This window comes from Stegodyphus dumicola, chromosome 4 (assembly GCF_044657685.1).
Source record: "Stegodyphus dumicola isolate Sdum_Otavi_A_Nest chromosome 4, ASM4465768v1".
Lineage (NCBI taxonomy): Eukaryota > Metazoa > Arthropoda > Arachnida > Araneae > Eresidae > Stegodyphus > Stegodyphus dumicola.
This window is the reverse complement of record NC_140771.1, coordinates 146,717,461-146,743,007: the sequence shown is the minus strand read 5'-3', so window position 1 is coordinate 146,743,007 and position 25,547 is coordinate 146,717,461.

The following is a 25,547-nucleotide window of genomic DNA, read 5'->3' as shown; positions in this document are numbered from 1 at the left end:
ACAGGAAAGACACCAACAGAATTACTTCTGCGAAAAAGTAACTGTCCCAACTGATAAACTATTTTTTGCTCAAAAAGGGCACCAGAATTTAAGATGGCTGACATCCAAAATCTAGTAGGCAAGACTACTGAAAATTCCGATATGGCAAGAAGTAAACAGAAATTATATTAAGATAAAAAACGTACGGACTATTATTTCAAGGTGGGAAATAATGTTTGGAAAAGAAAACATTGGTTATCATGTGTAACGGATGATAAAGTGGAAAAGTTTATCCCAGATTTTGAACGACCATATGTAATTCAACATATAAGGGAAGCAGTCATATATTTAAAGAATAAAAATGAGGAACAGGTTCTGGACACCGCAGAATAGTTAAAGCTCTACTATGAGCGGGCTGGCATGCCTAAGCTTAAAGATATTTTGCAGGAGACTCTGAATACAACAATTTGCAGCTACATAGGAAGTAGAAGTCCATGGAAAGAAAAGAGGGATTGGAAGACATGAAAATGAATCCAAGAAATTCAAGTGGGATCTAAAAAAGGACAAGTGCGACAAAAACATCAAGTGCTAGGCTTAACAAGTAACAAATTCTCATACGGTAACGGAAAGATCAACTTCCCAAGAGATACAGCGAGCAAGCAACGGACAGCCAACGCAAGCTCACAGATCGCGCAATAGTTCCGACTACACAGTTCAACGACGTTCCTGCATAACTTCTATAGCAGAAACGGCCAGCGAAGCAGGATTCGCTTCAGCAGAGGAGTCTGCGAAAGTTTCAGAGGTCCTGTTCGTCTAAGTTCCGGATAAGGGTTCAAACGGAGACAGTACTTCTGGAGAGAAAATACGCAGGTTACGAAACGGGCTGCGGAATCAGAGTCCTCCCAAAGACAAAGAAAAATCAGGAAAATCCAAGAGAGGACTCCGAGACTGCCAGACCAACCAAAGTAGGAAATAAGGTCTAAGGAGACTGCTGCGCGTACACCAAACTACGATATTTCCAAGCTGGGAAGAGTTTCTCTCCAAGCGGATGGATGATCGCCGGAAAAAACAGAAGATAAGTGAAATTTATTTTTCTTCACAGTTTCAGCTTCTGTTTTATATCAAAAAGTGCAACAGTTGTTATTTATTTTAAATTTTGCCTGAAGCGAGGTCATTTCATTCGTTCTTAAACCCTGAAATTAAATATGCATTAATTCATACTGCTTTTAAGTTAAACAGAAACAGAAGTTCTGTTTCAAGACTGAAAGACTTAACATCAGACTCTTAGACTGAAACAGAAATTCTGTTTCAGTCTAAGAGTCTGATGTTAAAATGTAGAGTACCTTTAAACAATTTATGCACATACAATGTAAAGTATAAACTTAATTTTTTAATATGCTGTATTGTAAATGCTTCTTGAAGTATATTTTATAGTTTACAGCAAGCGTTAAATTTTTCTTAATATATATGTGTGTAGAGTCCATGTGGGCGGCAGAAGTTAAATCTATGAGGCTTTTTGAGTTAGAAAATCGTTTTAATGGAACTGAACACACAGCAAATACACATAGGATGCACAAAATACAAAAACCAAAATATAAAACTACATCTAGCTTTGAATTTTAATTCTTGTTGCCAACTCTAAGAAAGCATTCCTAATAACTATAATCAAACTATATATTTCTCTGATTTATTTTCAAGCCGATTATTTAATTTTTGGTCAGTTCCTACATGTGCTAAAGTAAAGTAAATGCTTGCACAACTGTAAGACTTGAAATTAAGTAGTGTGAATGAAATTAGTAAGTGTGAATGAAATGTTTAAATGTCAGATAGAAAAATAAGAAAAAATTAAGTTAAAAACAAAAGCTAGTCGTTTACATGTAATTAAAGGTTAGACTCTCCAGCTAACAAAAAGTTTAATCACCTATTTGTCAACACATTAGCTACAATTATCAAATTAAGGTGTTTTTGAGTGTCCAGGCTTCTAATATGTTATATATGGGTCAGATGGTAGTGTTATACCACTTATATAAGTGACACTTACCCATGGGTGACAATACATTTTACTGGACAGCAGTAAGGAAAAAAAGTTAATTCTACACTAAATGAAATGCATGCATGAAATTTCTGATAGAATTAGATGGAAAACTCGGATAAAGTGTTTTGAATAGGAAAAAAAAAAAAAAAAAATTATGCGAATTTTGTTAAACACTTCTGATAGTTTTTTCCTTCCAGGTGTTTGCAAGATCAGCTGCTATTGTAATATGAAGAAATGTATATCCAAAGGTCAAAGTTGCTGTAAATTTTTTTTATAAGCAGTTGTAATTTCTGTTACTCGCAGGTTAGTTACTTATAAGTAGTTGTAAGTTCTGTTGCTTGCAGGTTAGTTATTTCTAAGTAACTGTAAGTTCTACTGCTCATTATTAGTTAAAACTTAAGATCTTAACAAGATCGTTAAAGACTTTCTTTGCGATTACTTAAAGTCTGGGAAGGAAAAATGTAAATTATTTATGTTAATTAGTCAGTTATGTTATGCTACAAATCTTTCTGTCACTTCCGTCTTTCCTTTTTCCTGCCAGAATGCAAATTTTAGCTTGAGTCATTTAAGTGAGGGTTTGAGCCTGTTTGCCTGTTTTAGTCAGACCATGTTCTGCCTGCTGAAGGCCACGTTACTAGTTGTTATTCTACGAAAGCATTCCTGTCTACAGCATTGCTTTATTCTTGCAGATTGTGCTGTCACGCCGATGTAGGTTAGAGCCAACTTGCGGATTTAAATATTTGTGCTAGCATTTGGCTAGCTAAGGCTTTGTTTGCTTTCAATTTAAAATTCTACTTCCTTGACTTAAAACCTCAAATGCTGACTGATTTGTGAGCACCATGTGCGCCTTCGTTCAACTTATCTGAGTTCTTAATTAAAAGAGTCTTTTACACCCTTAGTAAATTTCTGTTGCTTATACAGACATAGCGATAAGTCGCATAGGTCTACCTTAGAGTCTTGACTTAGTTTATGTTACCAAAACAAGTAAGATGCTACAATTATTATGTAATGCGCGAATTTTATGAAAGAAGAAGGACCACCATTGGCCGAGCATTAAAGTCTCTGAACACTGGTACTTCGGTCCGAGGTTCAAATTTAGCGAACGGGTTGAAATCCTATCCATTTCTTATCCATTCCAGCTTGGGAATCCTACCCATTTGCATCTACAACTATAGAAAATTGTGTCTTATGTACTTGCCACGAGGCCTTCCCATCATAAGTGAATAGCATCAGAAAGAGACGAGCAGGCATAGGTAAAAATTTGAAACCATCAGAATTGCTCCCTGCCGTCGCTACGAACTTCTTTAAAGTATCAACTTCTTTGGCAACTGCAGAAACCCTGTCATCAATTTGTTGTTCGATTTGCCCTTGCACGGCAGAAGCTCCGTTTGTTCCGCTTGTTGTTGGACGGCCGAAACTCTTCCTTCGATTTCTTCTTTCACAGAAGAAACTCCTTCTTCAGTGTGTCCAACTTTATTTTCAATAGCGTCAATTCTGCCTTCCATAGCCTCGAATTTGTTTTCTATTACGCAGGCAATTTCTCTTTCATTTCCTCTTGATCTGTTTCAATCTTTTCTTGAACAGCCTTCATTTTCAGATTCCTGAACGGCTTTCATTTCTATCTTAACAGACACTTGACCCATAATCCATCTCCTCTTTAACGGATTCTGGACCAGACATTCATCTCTTCTTGGCTAGCTTACATTTCTATTTAAATGTAGCAAAGGTTGCTATTAGCTGTCTCAACTGCTCTTCCATCTCTCTTGTGATTGAAATTAAAATCCCGGCTATGCCACTCCTGATACCAAAAAGTGTTGCGTGCGTACGGGTTCGTAATGGACTGAATGCACAAGTCCATAAGAAGTTAATACAATTTATTCTTATCCCAAGAAGTAAAATTTCCTCAAGATATCTGTACAGTATTGCAATATCTCACAGTAGTTATGTTTTAAATTACGGAAACGTTTCATATAACTCAGTTCAGAAAAAGGTAATACGATCTCACCGCGAATTCGCTACAATCAACAACAAGAACTAAGTAAACAGTCGAATTGAGATATTTTCCTCCAGCTTTTTAAAGCTTTTTAATTATGCACGAGAACATGCTGGTAATTTTTATTTGCTCGGGGTTTCTGGAAAGCAAAAGAGTACAATTACGAGATATCTATTTATTAATTGTTAAATGCGCGTGCTCCTGTATTTTAACTTTTCCGACGTAGCATTCTCTCCAAATAAGTCTCGTGCTGCATTGCACAGGGATATAAAACAATAGCAAACAAACAATTCTACTAAAAATAGCAAACTACTAAATATAAATTCCGTAACAATATTATAAAATTTTCTCTGGCGCTTTCTTATCCTTGAGCACAATTTCACATCATTATAATTAATTGCATTTGTTGCACCTTTTATTGCTACAACCGATTGTTTCTTCTAAGAGCGTGTTTACTCATTTTTATAACGATTTCTATATTGAATTTTTTTAAAAAAAAGCAAACGTTTTGGAATAAACATTTCTGACAGCTTATTTGAAATACGAAATATCGTTTGCTGCTTTTAAATTTAGTCTCCTTTAAAAATGTCACATGTAAACAACCTGTGAATTGAAGAATATGTTTTTGCTCTTTCCAAAAAGAAATAATCAAACTATATAATTCCAAAACGTTGTAAAATAATTGGCCTTAAAATTTGCAAGTGCAAAAGAAGCAGTGTTATTAATCTAAAAAGGAAAACCCCCGTCAGTTATTACTTTTACATGGGAAGACGACTCAAACGAATACCAAAAAAAGATATGCACTGTTTCTAATGTTTTTAAAGTTAAATCGTTGGTAACAAGAAAGAAAATCTACCGACGCAGAAATCAGTTGCAAAGTCCTTAAATAAAACTGTAGCAATAATAAATAAAATAATAAACCAAGATTTACAACTTAAAGAAGATATAAAACATAATGTTTTTGTGGACCAGCATGTGGCGCAATGCTAAACAATTTGTACTATCCTGCATGAAAACCAATTAACGGGAGATAAATAAAAAAACATTTTGACCTTTGATGACGATGGGTTTACCTAAATGACAACAATAAAAAAAAGGTGCGCTTATTATCGAAAACGATGAGAAAAACTGTACACAGTTGAATTCAAAGAAAATTTCAGTAACGGGTTCGTGATTATTGCAGGATTCTCTTACAATAGGAAAATAAAAATATAAAGAATAGAAAAATATGTTAAAATCAAATCAGCGTACTATCAAGAGGAAGTTTTACATCCGATACTTATAGAAGAAAAGTTTTACATCTGATACTTATAGAAGAAATTCCATTTCTTTATCCTGATGACTTTCAAACAATGAAACATCAAGACAAAGCAGTAAATCATACTTCGAAAAGTACAACTGCACTCCTTGGAAAAAATGAAGACTGATACAGGTATTTCATTCAAACATTTTAAACGTATTATTGCAAAGTCCCCTGACGTTCGATCTATGGACTATTGTGTCTTTGTTCTCGTGAAAAGAATTCTTTCTACTAAGCACAAACCCAGTATGGTTAATGGACTCTGGAAAGAAGTGCAAGAGAAATAGAAATTAGTACCCCTGGAAATTTTATGAAAAGTCCTTTTTTTACAGAAATCACGATGCAGTCCTATAGCCTGAAAAATAGGCTATCAGGTCATACATTTTTTAAAAAATAGTCTACATTTTAAACGCTAATTAAAAGACCCCCAAATCTTCCTAAGAATGTGTAAAACCCTCTGTAGTTATCCCACATTTTCTACAGTCCGTTTACACAGGGCTCTTGCTAACGCATAAGCTCACAAAATTCGGCCCTGGAACTGTAACTGTTTTAGAAATCCTTAAAACAAGCTCCTCATGCTTGTTCCTTGTTTGAAAACTACGAAAGTGAGAATTTCTTCAAGTAATGTCGATGATCTTACAAAGCAACCGAATGTCTCTTGCCTTTGATACGCATTTTTAATTAAATTTTTGAGTTCATTTGCTAAAAATATCACATTTTATGCATTTATTTTATTTGCTTTTTAGGATACAGCTAAAACATTAAGCACCGAAACTTCTTTTTATATATATAAGAAGACAATATGTTTCTATTTCCAACATGTTTGCACTCAAAAGTGTAGGTGTTGTTTCTATACCGCATTTTCGAGAATTCATGTCTCATTTAAAAAGAGAAATTATGTATTAGTTAGTTATTAACTGAAAGAATAATCTTGTTTCAACAGTTTTAAATATAACATTAGAAATAAACTCCTCAAAACTTTTTAAACATTTTTCATTTGTAAAATGGTTAATAATAATGTGTTTAATTTCCATTTGATAATTAAAAATACTAAAGGCAATACCTTAAATTCATAGCATAAATAAAAAATATGCCTTCTTGTTATAATCATTCTTCAAAAATCTATTACAACTGAGGGACTTCAGACTTTCTGTTCCGTATCATATTAAGCTATGGAGCCTTCTCTTTCGTGTTCTTACACTATTCCAGTTTGTAAAAGTCATAAATGTTTAATATTTTTGGGAATGCGGAAGATTTAGTGCATTTCAGATTTAGAAGTAAATAGTTTACCTGTAGGGTTTGAAAAACTGACTTCGATTGATTAATCGGAACTCTTAATTTCTATTCATGGGAGCATTGTTAGAATCTAAAAATCTCTTAATGAAGCAGCAAGAAAAGACGATTTGGCTGCTTATTGCATTTCAAAGAGAAAGGGATTATTTATGTGAGTAGTATGAAAATATCGGTTCTGTATCAGGGGAAGGAGGAATGCGAATCTCTCCGCAAGCGAAATTTTTAGGTAAGTGCGGATGGGCAACGAATCTTTGAGATCAGACATTGTTGATCTCTTGGCCTATTTTTATTTTCTTCGTTATTTCTTCCCTTGGGACACAGCTTTCTGATTGTTACACCACTTTGTCAATTATTTATTTATAAACGTGACATACCTGTTTTTTCTATATATGTAATTTATTTCTAACATCTATTTCTAACTGTGTATCGTCTAAATGCCAGAAGGTTACGATTAATGAAATTGGCAAGAAGTGTTTCAAACCTAAAAAGGAAACCAAAATATTGGTATTTTCGAGATCATTCAATATGCGAAAAATATTTTAAATAATAAATATCATTGTTAATACATAGGTTTTAAATTAAAAGTGTGAAAAAGAAGTTTTCGGTTTAGCTGGAAGCAGTCCATTCAGTGGCTAAATGGTTACGAGTGCTGAATTCTGATAATTTGATCCGTGTTTGGACTCAGACGAACAGGCTAGCTGTGTGGTAGGTTTTCGTGATTTTCTTTGTAATGAACTTGAATACAAGCTAATTTCCCGTAGAAAGCGCTTCACGAGTGCATCCCTCCTTGTAGGCAAAAGAGCATTTTTTTTTTTTTTTTTTTTTTTTCTTTTTTTCTTTTTGCCTTTTTGTAATTCAAACACTTCACTCCAAGAGTTTAGAGTTTCAAAAGTTTAGAGTTAAGTTTACCAAATAACCTATATCTAACCTTTATAGTCTATATAATCTAACTTATATAAGTTCATGACCACTTAAAATTTTTTTATGATTCTGAAAATCTACTACTTCAGTTTAAATTCTAAGTGATAAATAATGTTTTTGAGAACAGAACAATAAACGTTATTTTATACGTTTATTTATTTAGAGTGAATATACGTAAGCAATTATGACAATAATTAAATTACGTATAAATTACAAGCAATTATGTAATTATGACAATTATTGCATAAACAATTATGACAATAATTTCCGATACTGATTGAAAACTTTTGCAAGTAATTAGTAAAATTTTGGCGCTAGAAAAGGCTGGAGATTTCGGAGTAAACTCATCTGGAAGATTTGAATGGGCAATAATTTGGCAATAACAACAAGTATGACCTGTAGATTTTTATTTTATTATAATTTGTGCATGTGTGTGTGTGTGCATAGTAGTTTGCAGTAGATGAAATAGTGTCTTTGAATGATTTACTTTTCATTATTTGCCTTTTATTCTTGTCGTCTTGTTATGAATTTCTTCCGAATCTTGTGTTCTGAAGATAATCAACGTTTTTACAGGCTGAGGATATACAAAGCACTTGCCATCCGTGATATCTGATAATTTCAGAAATTAAATGAATTATTCCGAATATATTGCATAAAAGGCAAACTTCTCCATTTTACAAGTCACCTTAAAATTTCTCTCTAAGTAATATTTACACATAAATTAATAAAAATGATCCTGCACTCTGTTCTTAATGACATAAAATTTTCAACATTACTTGTTGTTCCATAGGACCCCGAAACGCCCATAATAATGTAACATTAGTGCAAATCCGAATAACAACATCACTATTTAGTAACTTATATCACTATTTAGTTAAAAATATACACAAATAGGATTTTTTGATTTAGTTAGACTTGTTTTAAAATCATTCAAAAACATTTTTAAACATACATTAAACTGTTCTAAAATCTTTTCAAACTGTTTTGATAAACTCCCTTCCTAAGACCTATTATTTTAAGCTTACTTTCTCGGAGAATATGTTAAGTGTTTTCTTTATTTTACGACAGATGGCACCACTACCAATGAAATAAAATTCTCCCAAGTTGTTATGTTCTGTCAAGCGCTTTATTTCGTTCGCTCGCAAATGGTGGTCAAGTAATTTTTTTAGCAACAAAGAAAACTGGTGTATGAAATCTATAAATAATAATAATTTATTCATTGGTTTGAAAGTTACATTGGTTGAGAACGTAACAGTAAATTTCAAAATCATTGCTATCACTTTAGTAAACATGCTCTACAGCGACTGCTATCAATAACAAGAATCACTTTCCGCAATATAGTTCAGTGTTTTTTATAAGGAGCATTATAACGTGAACAAAAATTTAAACGAATCTATGACTAAATGAAAGGTGATAAGATACTAATCTTCTTGTTTAAGAACTGCTGTTAGTCAGCTTTTACCTTTTCTCTAACTTAATTGACGCGAGGTGATTTAAGAAACATCAAGGCCAAAAAATCCAAACATGATCTTACCTTTCTGGAAGTGAATCAGAAGGATCACGCCCACTTGGGGCTTTGCGTTCCAAGAGATCCCTAAGCTATCAATTAATATTTTAAAAATAGTAAACATACTTTTGCCTTAGGATGAGGGGCTCTTAAATGTTCGGGTGAGATAAGCTTTGAGAGTTCATAAATCCGTCACTAAAGTGAATATTCTAGCATTAGGTTAATATAGCAGTCTTCTTTCTTTCCTGAATTCATAACGGACTGAAGCCTTTACCTTAGGATACTTATTAAAAGCTACCACGCAACTTTATCTATTATAATCATTATTCTATTCTTCGGTTAAATGAATATTTATGGTTAAGGAATTTGCACTAGATTTTCTGTTATTCATTATATGAATTTGTAATTTAGTGAATGGGACTCACGAGACCTCAGATATAATTAGCTTTCGAGACATGAACAGAATAACGTTCGAAGGATAATGATTGTGCGGCTAAACATAAGAAAGCACAAAAAACAAGAAAAGTTGAATGGATTGCAGAGTTTATTTGTTGAAGTAGTCTGGATAAAAATCTAAACTAACTAAAACTAAGCTTCAGAAGCAGGCTGAATCTTTAAAAGGTTTAGATGAAACAATTTTAAGAAATGAACGAAAATGAGACTCAAAATCATAGAAATAAAAATTATTTTCATAAAAAGCTGTCGCAAGCTGAGTGGAAGACAAAATTTGTTAAATCAGAAAATAAATAGAAGGACAATATATATTTATGGAAATGATTATGATATTTATGAAGTGAAAGATGAAATTTTATAAAATTGCTAAACTTAATGAAACAGATTTTCTTTTCAAAATTTAGTTCTCAAATGAATTTCTTTCAGTTACACAACTAAAAACAAGAGCTATGTAAATATGAAAAATTTTATACGCAAAGGAAACAGAAAAAAAGCTCATAACTATGCCTGAAAAGATTTAAAAGACAGAGCGACATTATTGCCGTTTAATTGCAGAGTTCCTCTCTCTTGTTCTAAATCTCTAATCTATCTCCTCTTTTCTTTTCTCGAATTTACTGAAGTAAATGTCGAGGAACCTAATGAACTGTTAAACAACTTATCGCTTAGTTCAAATAGCAGGAATCGTAAACTCGGGAAGGGTTAACTACCCTTTATTTCACTCAAAATAAGATATACAGGCGGCCACTTTCTTCGGGCTTACAAAAAAGCCTCCACATGAGCTTAAATTCAAGAATAAGAAATAAGAACTAAGAGACTTAGCCGAAACTAACACAAATCTACCTTAGCTGGCCCTTAATCTAAACTAGCCGCCGAAAAGGCCAAGCTTCTAGGGAGACAGCCCGAAGGCAGACGTGCGCTACTTAAGATTCCTAGCTCTACCTCACGAAATAAGCTGAACCTTCCTTAAATACTACTTCTTACTCATTTGCATTCAACTCGGTTCTAAAAACTCACTCTGGTTTCAACATGTAAGTTGAAACGAGGAACGATACTCAAACACAATTAAATTAAAAATAACCGTTATAAAATTAAAATATACCTCACATAATATAATATAAACCGAATAATGTTTACATAAAATTATAAACTTCAAAATGTTAACGAAATATCTAGTCTTCCAAATTATAGCTGATCTTTAAAAACATGTGTCACATATGCTATCATGCAATGTTACTTAGAAATTCCTCCACGGAAGCAAGCTCCTTCGCCGCGTTCATAATAGCTAACCTATCTCTGTTTTAACTATCATATGACTTCTGTGTGCACTTTCTCGATTCGTTTGAATCTTTTTTATCGCTTTTTTCTCCCTCCGTAATTCTTTGTTTATGGATCATTTTTAAAGATTGGAACTTGTAAATTTTTATTTAATATTTTTACTGATTGTTATGGTGTAAAATCTCTTAATTATATTATTCTAGAATATCTAAGCTTTTCCGAAGCTGGTTTGGTTCTCCCTAGTTATAAATTTTATAAAGAACTAATATAATAATTGCTTGAAAAAGCATAAATACAAAGTGAATATAAAAAGCAGTAAAATTTCTTCAGTGTGAGAATTTATTTATTTATTTTGAGTAATATTTAATTTTTAGTTAAAGAACTCTCCTGCCGCTCCCCTTTTCACCCACGCTTTCCTGCCAGAATGCAAATCAGTTAGCACGCCAGTATTCAAATTAAGAGAGAAAAAAATGCTATTTAAACAAACAAAGGTTTCGGAAGCTGATTTCAGAGCGTGTTATGCCTGCTTAAAGGCCACGTTGTTACCTTTATTTAATAGCGATTTGACTGTGGCACCGATTGCTTCTAGCCTTTAGGTTTGTCTCGCCAGCTTCTACAAATCAGAGCCTTCCTGCGCGTTTAAATTATCCTGTGAACCGTTAAGCTTGTTTAATGACATTTTATTTTAAGCTCAGCATTACTTGTTTATGTTAAGCTAAACGTTTTGGCTTATGTAAACCAGGTGGGGTCGTCTGTGAACGCTTTGTGATCGAATAAACGGTCATTTATACCTTTCTGACTTTATCATAAGACCGCAGCATAATTATTCTACAGTCTTTCTAGAATTTATGTTGACAAAGAATACGAGACTCTAGAAAAGCATCTCAAAAATCGAGCAGTTCAGATTCTTCTCATGAGGTACATTTAAAAATGTTGAAGAGGTAATACCTATATTTCAAATGATAATCTACTAAACAAAGGCTCAGTCGTAAATTAAGGATATTTTTTTGTCATTTGTTCTGATGATGTAACAGATTAACCAATAAAATTGTGCAAAAGAAATCTCGAATTTCTTATACACAACGGAATTACTTTGTTTTCAAAAAATATCATACGATTTTTTTTTTTTTTATAAAATAGTTTTGGTCTTATATTGAGATTTAGAGCATACTGATGCATATTAGAAAATTCGTCTTTCTTAGTAAGCTAGCTTCCACACATTATAAAACATTATTTTGCTTTTGAAATGTATCCCGTTTATTAATCTTCTCTGGTCTAAGAACAGAATTTTTTTCCATTTAATTTCGTCTCAGAATTTCCTTTAAAAGAACTATGTTAATCTGAATAAAGATCTTAGATTGCTAGATTCTAAGGAAAAATTCTCGCCGCCTCGAATGGAAAAAATATATCTGGATTCACATTTCCTCTCGCGAAAGTTTCATCTTTTCCTGGTGGAAATTGAGACTGGTTTTAGCACGGCGCGTGCAGTGTCCGCTAAGTTATGGATGGGAACCTAAGCCGCCCTAATGCCGGGGCGGCCGCCAGCAAATGGGAAGGCCGGGGCCAAATCCCGTAAGCTTAAGGAAGAGGCGGCCGCGGAGACCCCAACTCACTCAGTCGCCGGACCCCGAACATGTTCCTGCCGCGGCACACTATCGCGATTCCGCAACAGAACGGTAAGTGAAGATGATTTTTCAACACCATTAAATCTTCTTATATCACTTTTCTCGCTGGATATACGTTTATGCTGTTTGTTTCGGATTCACATTAAAAAGCAGAAATGTTAATTTCTCAACAATAACCACTGTATTCAACAAGCTTGAATTGAATCTATTCATAATCGTTTATGAGTCATCCATAATGCATCTAAAAATATAATTATACTAGAAAGGGTTATAAAAGAAGAGATTTTTAGAAAAGTAATTATAAAGAAAAACGATTATTATTATTTCGAAGTTAAAAAATAACCAGATATGATTTCTATGAATACGTTAATTTTATGTTGCCAAAGAATACGAGTTTTTGACAACGAGGGCAGGATAAGAATTATTTAAGAATAATGTGTATTTGTAAATGATGTGATTAATAATGACAATGATGATGAATATTAATTATGGTATTATGATAGACGATGATTAGTAACAACATTTAATTTGCAAAGATCAATAAAAGTTACTTACATTTCTACATATTTGGGTTTTAGCCATGTAAATTTTTATATCAAAATGAAATATCATTGAGGAAAATAGTGAAGTAAGTTTTAAAAGTAGCTGTTAAAGACTGTGTTAAAGCTGTTTAAGCTTTTTTTAAACTGTTCTGGTAAAGACTGTCAGTATTTATGATTATTTATTTATATTTTATTTAAATTTTCTAATAAAATAGAGGAAGAATAGAAGAAATGACTTTAAAATTACTAATAAGTACTTGAATAGGAAGGTAGAACGTAAGGAGCATTTGACCTTCTAATACGCATTTAATGAGCTATTATTTTTAAATATCAGCTCAGCATCTAATTTTCTTAAATGTTTAGTCTACCTTTCCTCATGCAATTATTTAATTAAAATATGTAAGATAAAGTGAAATATGCTATGATATTTAATGATAAATTGCAAAATTGTAAGCGAGTAAAATCTAATTCAATCAAAGCAAGCTTCTTTCAGCATTTAAAATTGTTTCATAAAATACATAAAAAAACATTTAAAAATGTTTCATTTTGTAACCAGTAGTAGTTGTATTTTGATTTTTGATTTTGATTTTATAAAGTCATATTAGTATTTTTAATTAAAAAAAATCTCTCCGTATTCCTTTCAATATTATTTAATTTACTTTCATTTTTAGCTTTATTTTTAATTACATCTAAATTTACCTTTATTTTTTTTAATATAAAATATATTTGAAAGTTTTTTTTTTTTTTTTTTTTTTTGAAAGCAATGGCTGCACTTTTGCTATCTTTTTTTTTTCTTACAAGACCATATTATTTAATCTTTTGATTCGGAAAAAAGTCTTACTATTTCATTTTAGTATTATAAAATTTACTTTTACTTTTTCACCCAGCACTTTTAAACAGAAAATCGTCCATATGGGTTGTAATAAGGAGTATACAAAATAGATCAACTGTTAAAACATATTGTTAAATATCTTGAACTATGCTGTTTTTCTAGACCCTCTTATATTTTTTGTGAAAATATTAAGATACAATATATTGCCTGTCGTAGAAAAAGTTAGTAATTAAATTAACTTACAAAAATTATAAATCGTTCTTCCAAATTTTATTCCATTTGGTATCATTTGGAAAAATTGAAAAAAATGAAATTGTGTTTATGTTGATAGATAGATCTACTTCTTTCTCGTATTATTGTTGTTATTACTATTACTATTACACGTGATGAATCCTTATGAAATACTTGGCTCATGCCTAACTGATTCAGTATTTACCATAAAAGTTTCTTATTTTTGCGTTCAAAGCTAATGAAGTTCATATTTTTACATTGAAAACTGAAATATTTTTTTTAGGTACTTGAATATTACTTTGTTAATTTTTTTTCTAACAATATTAAATTTCATTTTGAAATCTGTTATTTCTTCTGAACGGAATCTGATGTAATAAATAGAATAGAGAAAGTATCTCTTTTAAAATTCTTATTACTTAAATTTATTGAATGATTCATTCTGTTATTTAAAATACTATGCATATATTACTCTTCGTTTCCATTTTTCTTGATATTTATTTGGAATGTTTTATATGCTCATTGATATGAAAACCTATTATTTAAATATTATAGTTACAACGTTTAAGGATAATACCAAACAATTCTGATTCTCTTTCTTATTAAAAGCATTTTTAATTTTCTGAATTTGTTTCCCTATACAAACCAGATAGCACAGATACATGTTTTATAGTCCATAAGCTCAAAGTCGTTATTGTGAACGGGTTTGACGTTTTTGATTACATGAATCAGATGAATCTACAAATTTTGAAATGAAAAAGTTAATGCAATTTTATTTGAGAAAAAAGTAAATAGGGATACGTATAAAAGATGCTTTTAATTTAAATGTTCTAACTTACAAAACTTTCATAATTAGCTCACATTTAAATTACTATTTATAGTTAACCATTGTAATAAGCTATAAAGAATATATTTACAAATATATTACTTACATTATTGAAACATATTTAAATGATTTGTCTCTCTTTTCATTAGAATCTATTAATAATTTATTTATGAGAATCTCTAAATATAATTTAAAAAATAAAATCTAGTTTATATTCTTTTAAATCAGTAATTATTTAATGTATTATTATATTGATTTACTATAGTTCGGAATCCATCTGTTTCGATTTTTATATTACTAAATCTATATTAGTAATAGTGGAATGCCTATTACTGAATTTCAAAAAAGTTCTCATCTTCCGAAAGTATTCTCAATAGTTTTATATCCATTGTGACTTCTTTATTATGCAAAGCAGGATCTTGATATTATTTTCTGAGAAGCAATTTCTCTTAAAATAAATACTTTTATATGTCTGTAAGAGAGTTAGTTGTTATTCGGTGTTTTGTTCCGTAATAGATAAACTTTTATTTCATGATTTTTAAGATTATCTATGAATGCAAATACCTTTATCTTTGATGGCATTGTTCCTAAATCATTTGAAATTTTATCAAAGAGATGCATAACTAACAAAGGTAGAAAAGTATCACGTTTAAGAAATTTCAGTAAGAGAAAGTTATATGAAATTTGAATGTTTGAATATAGAAGTGTTTGAATATTTGAATATCTGTCTAATATATAAATTAATCTTAGGGACAATTTAACAAAAATAAACAAATAACATAAAATAAAATAGAGCTCTTTAAAGAAACAAAGAAATTTCCCCAAGTTATTAAAACCTAGTTTAAAAACGCTAATATATTGTAGTAAAACAAACCCGAATAATTTAAACATTTTTTTAAAATTCTTATTTACACACATAATTTTCAGAATTTATTGAAACAGGAAAATAACTGCTGTATAATAAACACTCGAAATAAATTTTGTTGCATTTGATTAACATTCCAATATCAAAATGTTTTACATCCTGAAGTAATTTGCTTATGTATAATAAAATCATAAATTTCTATTATTTTTCTGATTCATGTTCAATTTATAATTCTTGTCTTTTTTAACTGGCTTTTCAATACCAGTTTCAGTCTATTTATCAATAAGGAACAAATCTGCGTGTTTTATTTCTCAGAGTGAATCAAAATATGTGAGCCTGATAGTATAATTATGAAATTCATGCAAGTAACCATTATTTCCAAAAATATAACGAATATATTTTTGGAAACATGTGATTAAAGTTTTTCTGAGTTTTGATGAAATTATCTGTGCTTTGAAAAAATAAAACCATCCAAAACATGGAAATATAAGACTACTTACTGTGTTTTTAACTGATGAATATCCCTGTCATTAAAATCTAGTAAATAGTCAATAAGTACGCGTAATAGACCTTTAATGTTCTTTATATTTTCTCAGTGTCGGTAATTTCTTAACAGAAATGTGTACTATTTTCCTGTGCTCTGCTTTGCTACTCATAAAAGAGTTATGTTGATATATATACAAAACTGAAATTCTGAAAACTACTTTGATACATACTATGGCTTCTTTCTTATGATTTCTATAAAATCAAATCTACATTTTAAAGTAGTCCTTTGCCCTTTAGCTGCCCTTCTTTTCTCCTTCCTTTCCCTTTTCCTGAATAAAAGCTTGCCAGTCTTCTTCAGATTTCGAAGTGAAATTTAGATAACGGTTTTTTAGTTTATGGGAAACAGAAAACCCATCTTTATATTTATAACTTCGCTTATTTTTGTGAACTGGTATCTCGCATACATGAAACTTTCTATTTAGAAGCATTGCCTTTTAGATCCATTGCTCTACATAAGTTTTAGCTAAATATGCAGAAGAAGAAAATATAACTTTGTCAGGTTTCTGATGGCTTTGTAGATGGCATAAACGCTTGTGAAGCTGGCAATGCTTATTTTGACCCATGCTTTCAAGTTCAGTTACTAGCCCAAAAGGAGCAATTTGCTCAGAAGGGCTATAAATATCGTTTTGCCATTTTGCGTCATCCGCTATAATACGGTGTTTCACTTTTCAGATTGTTGCCACCAAATATTAGAGCCCTGCATTATATTTAAAGAAATTAAATAATGAAGAATCTGCATGAATGTATGTATGTTTCACGCACTGTGAAAAGACAACGGTACTTAGAGACATCAAACTGTGAATAACGTAGTCGTATTTGGAATTTGTTTTATTACCTATTTCATATTTTGTAAAACTTTAACGAATTTTTGATTAATAAACTGAATGATTTCAAAGCGAGCAATGGCAGCAGTGTACGGGGGGGAACATTATTATCTCCAGCGCGCGAGACTGTGTATCGGAAACTTTAAAGATAATGTCATTTTAAAATTATTTTGCGATATTGCTGTTGAACTGAATTTTATGGTTTAAGTGCGAAGAACGTGATGTTTAATAAATAAAGGTAACACACAAAACGTTAAAGGAATTTTTTTCCCAGTTTCTGAAGCCTTTTTTTTTTTTTTTTTTTTTTAAAAAAAAAAAATCCAATTTTACTTACGAACTGATAGATATCAGTTTCCACTATCAAGAACTATAGCAAACTTCAATGTATCTATCTACATATGCACTTTTGATGTATTCACACGTTTTTAGAAAATATTATCAAATATTATCATACTATCTAGTGATATGATAACTGCCATACTACCTAAATAAAAGCTTACCAGCCTCCTTCAAAAACTACCTTGCAACTTTTCTAACTTATTTATTTGCTAATGGAAACTCGGATCATGATTTTTTAGTTTGTGGAAACCTGAAACTCGCATTCAGTATCTTATACATTTTTACAATTTACGCATTCAGTGTGGCTTCGGCATGTAAATGAGAATTCAAGAGCTATTCGAAATTCAATTAATTCGAGATCTGTGTTATAGTTCGAGGTTAATCGTAAACACTTAAAGGAGGAGAGGATTTTTTACAACAGAATTTCATACTTCCATAGATTCGACAAAATACTAGAAATGCTATTAGGAAAAAAATATGCTTCTGTTTTCGTTTTTCAGTCTTCTCGAATCTAAATACCTTAAGTTGTATTTTATTTTAATCATTATGACCCACTATTAACTAAGCTGATTTACCACTAAGTTGCTGTTTAAAGAGCAATGTTCTATGTCGTTATGAGGCCCCGTGGCTAGATCATGGGGGGCGCCTCGAAATATTCCAATGTTTTTATCAAACTGATATCTGTCTCTCTGATTTTAGAATCAGACTATCGATGTGTTGGTACTATGACAAAAATTAAGATCTAAAGACATTACACAAAGCATAAATATTTTTAAAAGCATTTATTAGTTTATCGATCGATTTGAAAGTATCTTTCAAGAAGGAAATGCTTAGCAGTTCACGTGGATTAATGACCAAAGCTCCATTTGAATTTGCCTTTACAGAAGAAAATCTTTCTGTCATGTCCCACTACAATTTATTTACGATAAAATTTGACAATGAGAAATTAACTGACTTTTGAATAGCAGTTAAAGATAAATAACCTGCAAAATTAGATGAATCCTTGAATACTATTTACCACATCATATTTGTTCCATGCTGGGTTTTTAATTTGCAGCATTCTTGCAGTGATAATAATGAACGTAAAAAACAGGAAATAACCGCTAGTTGAGGCTCAATTCAATCCTCAAATTTCAACAGATATGAAACAGCTACTAATTAGAGCTTATGTATTCAATTCGTTAAAAATGTGTACTTATTTAATATTTCTTTACGTACATTTCTTATAAATTTTAAATATATGTTTAGTTTATTTTTTTAGTTTACCCAATTGAATTCCATCATCATCATATTTTAGCGCGAAACTTAACTCGATTATTATGTACCCTTCCCTATTAATTCTGCCTTTGGAAGTCTTAAACGGACCTATATTCTGACTTAAGCATTGCGATAAGGTCCGGATACACTAAAGACATCGTGATCCAAAAATATTCCGCAATCACTCATTCACTCATTAGAAACTTAAGTGGGAGTTATAATTAATTTAATACAGAGTCATTCTCGAGATTCGCGGTTTATTTTAATAAACATAATGTTTAATTTCAGCTTATCGTTATTTTTACTATGCATAATTTTAAATTTTAAGTCCTGTGATTTTCAAATCTCTCCGAAAATAACATACACTACATAACGCATAATGTAAAATATTTTTCTTATAATTAGATAATTTTTAAGTGTAGTAAAATAATAAGTGAGGTTCATGTAGTGCTTTTTAAGTTATAAAGCATTGTTACTATAATTTTGGTTTTATAAAATAACCTCACATTTTAGAAAGAGTTTTAGACAATAACTTTTCAAGTATGAGTTTTCAATTAGTCTTCAGTTTTCATGAAACTTTGCCTTAATATTATATTTTGAAATTTTAATTATTTAATATGCGGACTACTTACCATACAGTTTTTTATAGAATTTTTAGATCTTTATCGTTATATTACAAATTGTTCCAAACAGTGCCCTTTAGAAAGATTTATGCGCCAATCTGATACTTCTAGCCAGAAAGCATACTTTCGACTAGACTCATTTCACGTGTGGTTTTAGATATAAGAAATATATTACATTAGTTACGGTGCTTACGTATCAACGCAACCACCTTATTAGAAGTCGCCAGATTTTCAGAATGTGCTAAACTCTGGTAACCATGAGCATAACCGTTTTTCTAGCAAACATACTCATAACAATCCTTCAGTCGAGCAATGCTGACATTTTTGTATGCTTTCTTTTTTGTTGTATTCCAAGTTCCGACGGTTTCTATAAACAAATCGCGATATCTTTTGCCATAAACTTAGTTTTAAATATGAGCTTTAAATTTCTGCAGGAATACAGAATTTTGCTGAAAATTTTCTACCGGGCACTTTAAGGAAATGCGTTTCCTAGATAGCTGCTGTTACCGAGGTTTGCACAAAACGGAGTCTCCTCAATTCTCTGTTTTCGTTTAAGAAAACAGATCGTTGTGTACTTCGGAAGAAGAATAGGGCAAACAAATTACAGAAGAATTTAATAAAGAATGTAAGCGTTTTATTTTTCAATGTATCATGTAATCCTCGTTTAATAATTAACATTTGCATTTTAAATTGCTAAAGTATGCCCCCTAATATGTTGATAATATTTACCGACTTACGATAAACATCGATAGTTTGGAAATCTTTCTAAAAAAAAAGCAGCCAAAATCACCAACTTGCACTGAATAAATAACTTTTACCTTTTCATCTGTAAAAAAATCTGCAGATTACACTAAGGTGGTTGCGTTAATGCGTAAGTACTTTAGTTACTTCAATAAATAAAGGAGAAAGTAGAATGACACTTTTTAACCGTCTTACTGACAATACTTTGAAAGTAAGAGCATTGCTTGTAAAAAAAATCTAAGAAAAACGCATGTAATTTAATGGTGGTGTAATGTAACGTTGGCATGTATAAATTTCGCCGAAGAAAATGTTTGGCAGTTAATAATCGAGTTCGATTTCGGGTCAAAATATCAAACCAGATGATGGGTGTGTGTGATTGTGGCAAAGCTTCGAGGGCTATCTGCCTAAGGGGAGGGATGCCTTCGTGGAGGACCTTTCTAAGGAAAACTGGCTCGTATACACGTTACACATGGGGAAAACCACGAAAACGTCCATGCAGTCAGCCCGTTCGCGGGATTCGAACCTCAGACCGAACTACCAGTGTTCAGCGACTTTACCGCTCGGCCGCTGGTGGGCCCCAGATGATGGGATTAAACTAGTTATGTTGAGTAAATAAATAAAATACCTACAGTATAAAAAATTCGATTTTTAAGCACCTAAAGTGCTGCTATCAGTATCGAAACGCACTTTTTGTCCGTATAACTTTCGTGTCCGAATCGCTTTTTAAATTTTTGACAGCGAATCTCACCGCAATGTATTATTTAAAAAATAAAGTATTGAAGACTCTGAATGTATGCATGCATGTTCTCTGCACTAGGAAAAAAAAAAAAAATCTGAAATTTTTCAGATTTTAAATTACGTCCAAAGGGGCGTTTTTTTAACGTTTTGAGTGTTACCTTTATTTATTAAATATCATGTTCTTTGCACTTAAACCATAAAATTCAGTTCAAGAGCAATATCGCAAAATAATGTTAAATTAAGCATATCTTTAGAATTTCCGATATACACAGTCTCGCGAGCTGGAGATAAAAGTATTTTTTTTTTTCTATATAACGTTGCCATTTCTCGCTTTTAAAGCATTGAGTTTATAAATCAAAAATTCGTTAAAGTTTTACAAAATATAAAATCTATAATAAAACAAATTCCAAATTTGGGATTTCAATTGCCCATATTCCCAGTAGGATTTCGTCATTCAAAATTCGATGGCTCTATGTACCATTGTTTTATCACAATGCGAGAAATAGACAATCATTTATGCAGATTTTTCATTATTTAATTTCTTCAAATATAATGCAGGACTCTAAAATTTTGTGGCAACAGTTTGAAAAGTGAACCGACGTTTATGAGTCCGACGCAAAATGCCAAAACGAAAGCAATAGTCCTTCGGGACTGAAATCCCTTTGGACTAAAAAAAAAAAAAAAAAAAAAAAAAAATCTGAAATGTTTCAGATTTAAAATTACGTCCAAAGGGGCGTTTTTTGCAACAGCAATATCGCAAAATAGTTTTAAAACGAGCATATCTTTAGAATTTCCGATACAGAGACTCACGCGCTGGAAAAAAATATGTTTTTTCTGCACAACGTTGCCATTGCTCGCTTTGAAATCCTTGAGTTTGTTAATCAAAAATTCGTCAAAGTTTTAAAAAATAGGAAATCGATCATAAAACAAATTTCAAATTTCAAATTTGGTCTTCCACATGCTCATATTCGTTGGAGGATTACGTTATTCAAAATTCGATGACTCTATGTACCGCGTTTTTATCACAATACGAGAAATATACATACATTTATGCAGATTTTTCATTATTTAATTTCTTCAAATATAATGCAGGACTCTAACATTTTGTGGCAACAGTTTGAAAAGTGAACCGACATTTATGAGTCCGACGCAAAATGCCAAAACGAAACTAATAGTCCTTCGGGATTCAAATCCCTTTGGACTAAAAATCTGAAATTTTTCAGATTTTAAATTACGTCCAAAGGGGCGTTTTTTTAACGTTTTGAGTGTTACCTTTATTTATTAAATATCATGTTCTTTGCACTTAAACCATAAAATTCAGTTCAAGAGCAATATCGCAAAATAATGTTAAATTAAGCATATCTTTAGAATTTCCGATATACACAGTCTCGCGAGCTGGAGATAAAAGTATTTTTTTTTTTTTTTTTATATATATAACGTTGCCATTTCTCGCTTTTAAAGCATTGAGTTTGTAAATCAAAAATTCGTTAAAGTTTTACAAAATACAAAATCTATAATAAAACAAATTCCAAATTTGGGATTTCAGATGCTCATATTCGCAGTAGGATTTCGTCATTCAAAATTCGATGGCTCTATGTACCATTGTTTTATCACAATGCGAGAAATAGACAATCATTTATGCAGATTTTTCATTATTTAATTTCTTCAAATATAATGCAGGACTCTAACATTTTGTGGTAACAGTTTGAAAAGTGAACCGACGTTTATGAGTCCGACGCAAAATGCCAAAACGAAAGCAATAGTCCTTCGGGACTGAAATCCCTTTGGACTAAAAAGCTCCTAGATCCTCCGCAATTTTAATATATGTAGTCTTTCACCCGAACAATGCACCACTCAAAGCCCGAATTTTGAATTTGTTTTTTATTTATTTCATATTTTGTATAAATTTAACGAATTTTTGATTAAAAAAACTTAAAGATTTGAAAGCGAAATTTGTTGAAGCGAACACTGTTTGAAATAAAACCTTCTTACCTGCACCTGCGCTAGAAATTGGAAATCGGCAATTTTAATCCGAAAATTCGGCTATTTGAAACGAATAGGTTGCGATTGCCTCAGAGAGAATAATTATTATCTCTACGAGCCAGTTGCTGCCATTCAATAAAGCATAATATATTTTCAAATTCAGTCTTTCTGTTACTGATAGCAAACAAAGTGACTGAAACGCAATAAACGCATTCCTTAAAAATATTTTTTCAACTCTTTAATCTGATTGATTTAAATAAAAATGCATGTAAATCTTGAGATGTCTAATTAGAAATGTTCAATAATTTTTATGAAATGACACTAGCTGCACTCATTAAAATCATTAGATACCTTTTCTTCTTTATTATAACAATTCTAGGCGGCTGGCCGTTTGAGAAAGAATGTAGAGAATATAAAAGAAAATAATAATAATAATAAAAAATAATAATAATAATAACTGAAAGCTTTTTACAGAATTACGCCTAAAGGCCCTTTTTTTAACGTTTTGTGTGTTACCTTTATTTATTTATTATGTTTTTCGCACTTAAACCCTAAAATTCAGTTCAAAAGCAATATCACAAAGTAATTTAAATAGAGCATATCTTTAGAATTTCCCATACATAGTCGCGCGCACTGGGGATAACTTTTTTTTCCCGTACTACAAAATATGAAAAAGATAATAAAACAAATTCCAAATTTGGGTTTGCATATGTCCATATTCGAGTAGAGGACTTTGTTACTGTCTTTAGGTACCGTTATTTGTTCACAGCGCGAGAAGCATACATACATTCATGCAGCTTCTTCATCATTTAGTTTCTTTAAATATAATGCAGAGCTCTAATATTTGGTGGCAACAATTTGAAAAGTGAAACGCCGTTTATAGTGAACCAACGCAAAATGCTAAAACAAAATTAATATCACTTCTGGGCAAATTGGCTCTTTAGGCCAAAAAAATTACGGCAACCCCTAACATAGGAATTCTAAAGATATGCTGATTTTAAATATTTTGTGATTTTGCTTTTGAATTTTATGCGACGTCAAAGCGAAAAAAGCGATTCTGATTATAAGGTAAAATAATATTATAAGCTAAAAGGGAAAGAAAATCTATTTGCAGGAGTGAGTCCAAATGCACGTTGGTAATATGAGATGTTCAGCGAGAGCTTAAAAATCCTTAACAAATCCTCTGGTGCGATGCTAAAATCTGAATTCTTTCAGATAATTTTTTCCTTGACTTGAAATATTTTAATATTATTTATTTGTGATAAAAATGTTGTTTTTACTCAGATCTGAAAGAATGTAAAACAATTATATCACTTTTATTATACAATAATTGATTTAATTATAATATATTAGAAATTGTTAAATATATTCGACAGCATTAGCTGATTTAGAAAGCGACATTGCCAATAAATGCACAAAACTCGAACCAAAACATCCAAGCAAATAAATAATTGAACTCTTCATTAATGAAATGTTTATTCACATTTCTTCCCGTTCCATTAAAGTGAAGTTTATTGAGCAAGATGATATCATAATTAATACTGAATTTCACTCGCATATCTTCTTGTTTCAAGCTTATTAAGTAAGGTAATAAGTTACTTCTAATACACTAACTCGATGTATATAGAGTAAAGAGGAAACAGTTTCCTACATTATAGCGAGGCACCTTAATTTGTAAAATTAAGCCTTCATCAGTTTATATCAAACGTAGGAAAAGCAGCTTCGTCAAATCTGCCTAAAGAAAAAAAAGAAAAGGAAAAAAATGCGAAAGTAATTCTGACTTGTTTAACGACAAATTTTGCGTCTCATAATACTATAACAAAATATTCTTCAAAGAAGGAGAAATGAGATGGAGACTTGCGTTAATCAGTTACATATACATTTATTGCCGAAACTAACTAGTGAAGAATAATTCCTTGAAAATACGAACTTAGTTTCAAAAGTCGAAAGTATTAGCAGAGAAAGTAAAAGTAACTATTGACATAGAAAAATACAATACTTGATTTTTTTAGGATAAAAAAAGTTTATTTAATTAAATCGCATTTCAAAACAATAAAAAGTTGTCCTTTTCTAAGGAATTCTTCGCTTCCTTTGTTTTAACTTAGGTTAAAAATAGCGTTTTCTACATTCAGCGTTCTTAAAAATATTACTTCAATAAACAGTTTCTTAAACATTTAAACCTCTGATTATGTATATATCTTTTGTTGAAGTCAAGCATATTTCACAACAGAATTTATGTTTGTGCTTTTCACGGGAAGACCCTACCGTTTTTTAAAAGCTGCAATTTCGAGAGGATATTTTCTTAATTTCACTCTTCTTTCCTTTGTTTATTTTCTCCTATGAAGTGAAACAAAGAGACATTGTTTTGATTTCTTTTAACAACTGATATTTATTATGATAAGAAAAAGCTTTTCGGCTACGGTTGAGTGATTATTTATTTAATCCTCATTTTAGAATCGGCCTAGACCCTGAATGTAGTTATTTTTTAAATAACTCATAATGCATGACTAAAAGTATATAGTCTTTGTTTCACAAACACGTCTTTTGCAATTTATATCTCTCAGATGTACACACACATTTATATAGCGAATTATCAAACGCAAGTTTAACAGAATGTAAGAAATTATTGCAATCCCCTCTTCTTGATGTCGTAGTGTAGTAGTGTAAGAGTTAGAGCGATATGATAGACAATAATTCGTCAGTTCTTGCATTTGACCGACTAGTTCTCATGCATCTCCCCAGTCGTCCTTTAAATAAGGAAGAATGTAGACTACAAGGAAGTAGACTGTAAGGAAATATATTTTCCGTGCTATTCTCGTAGT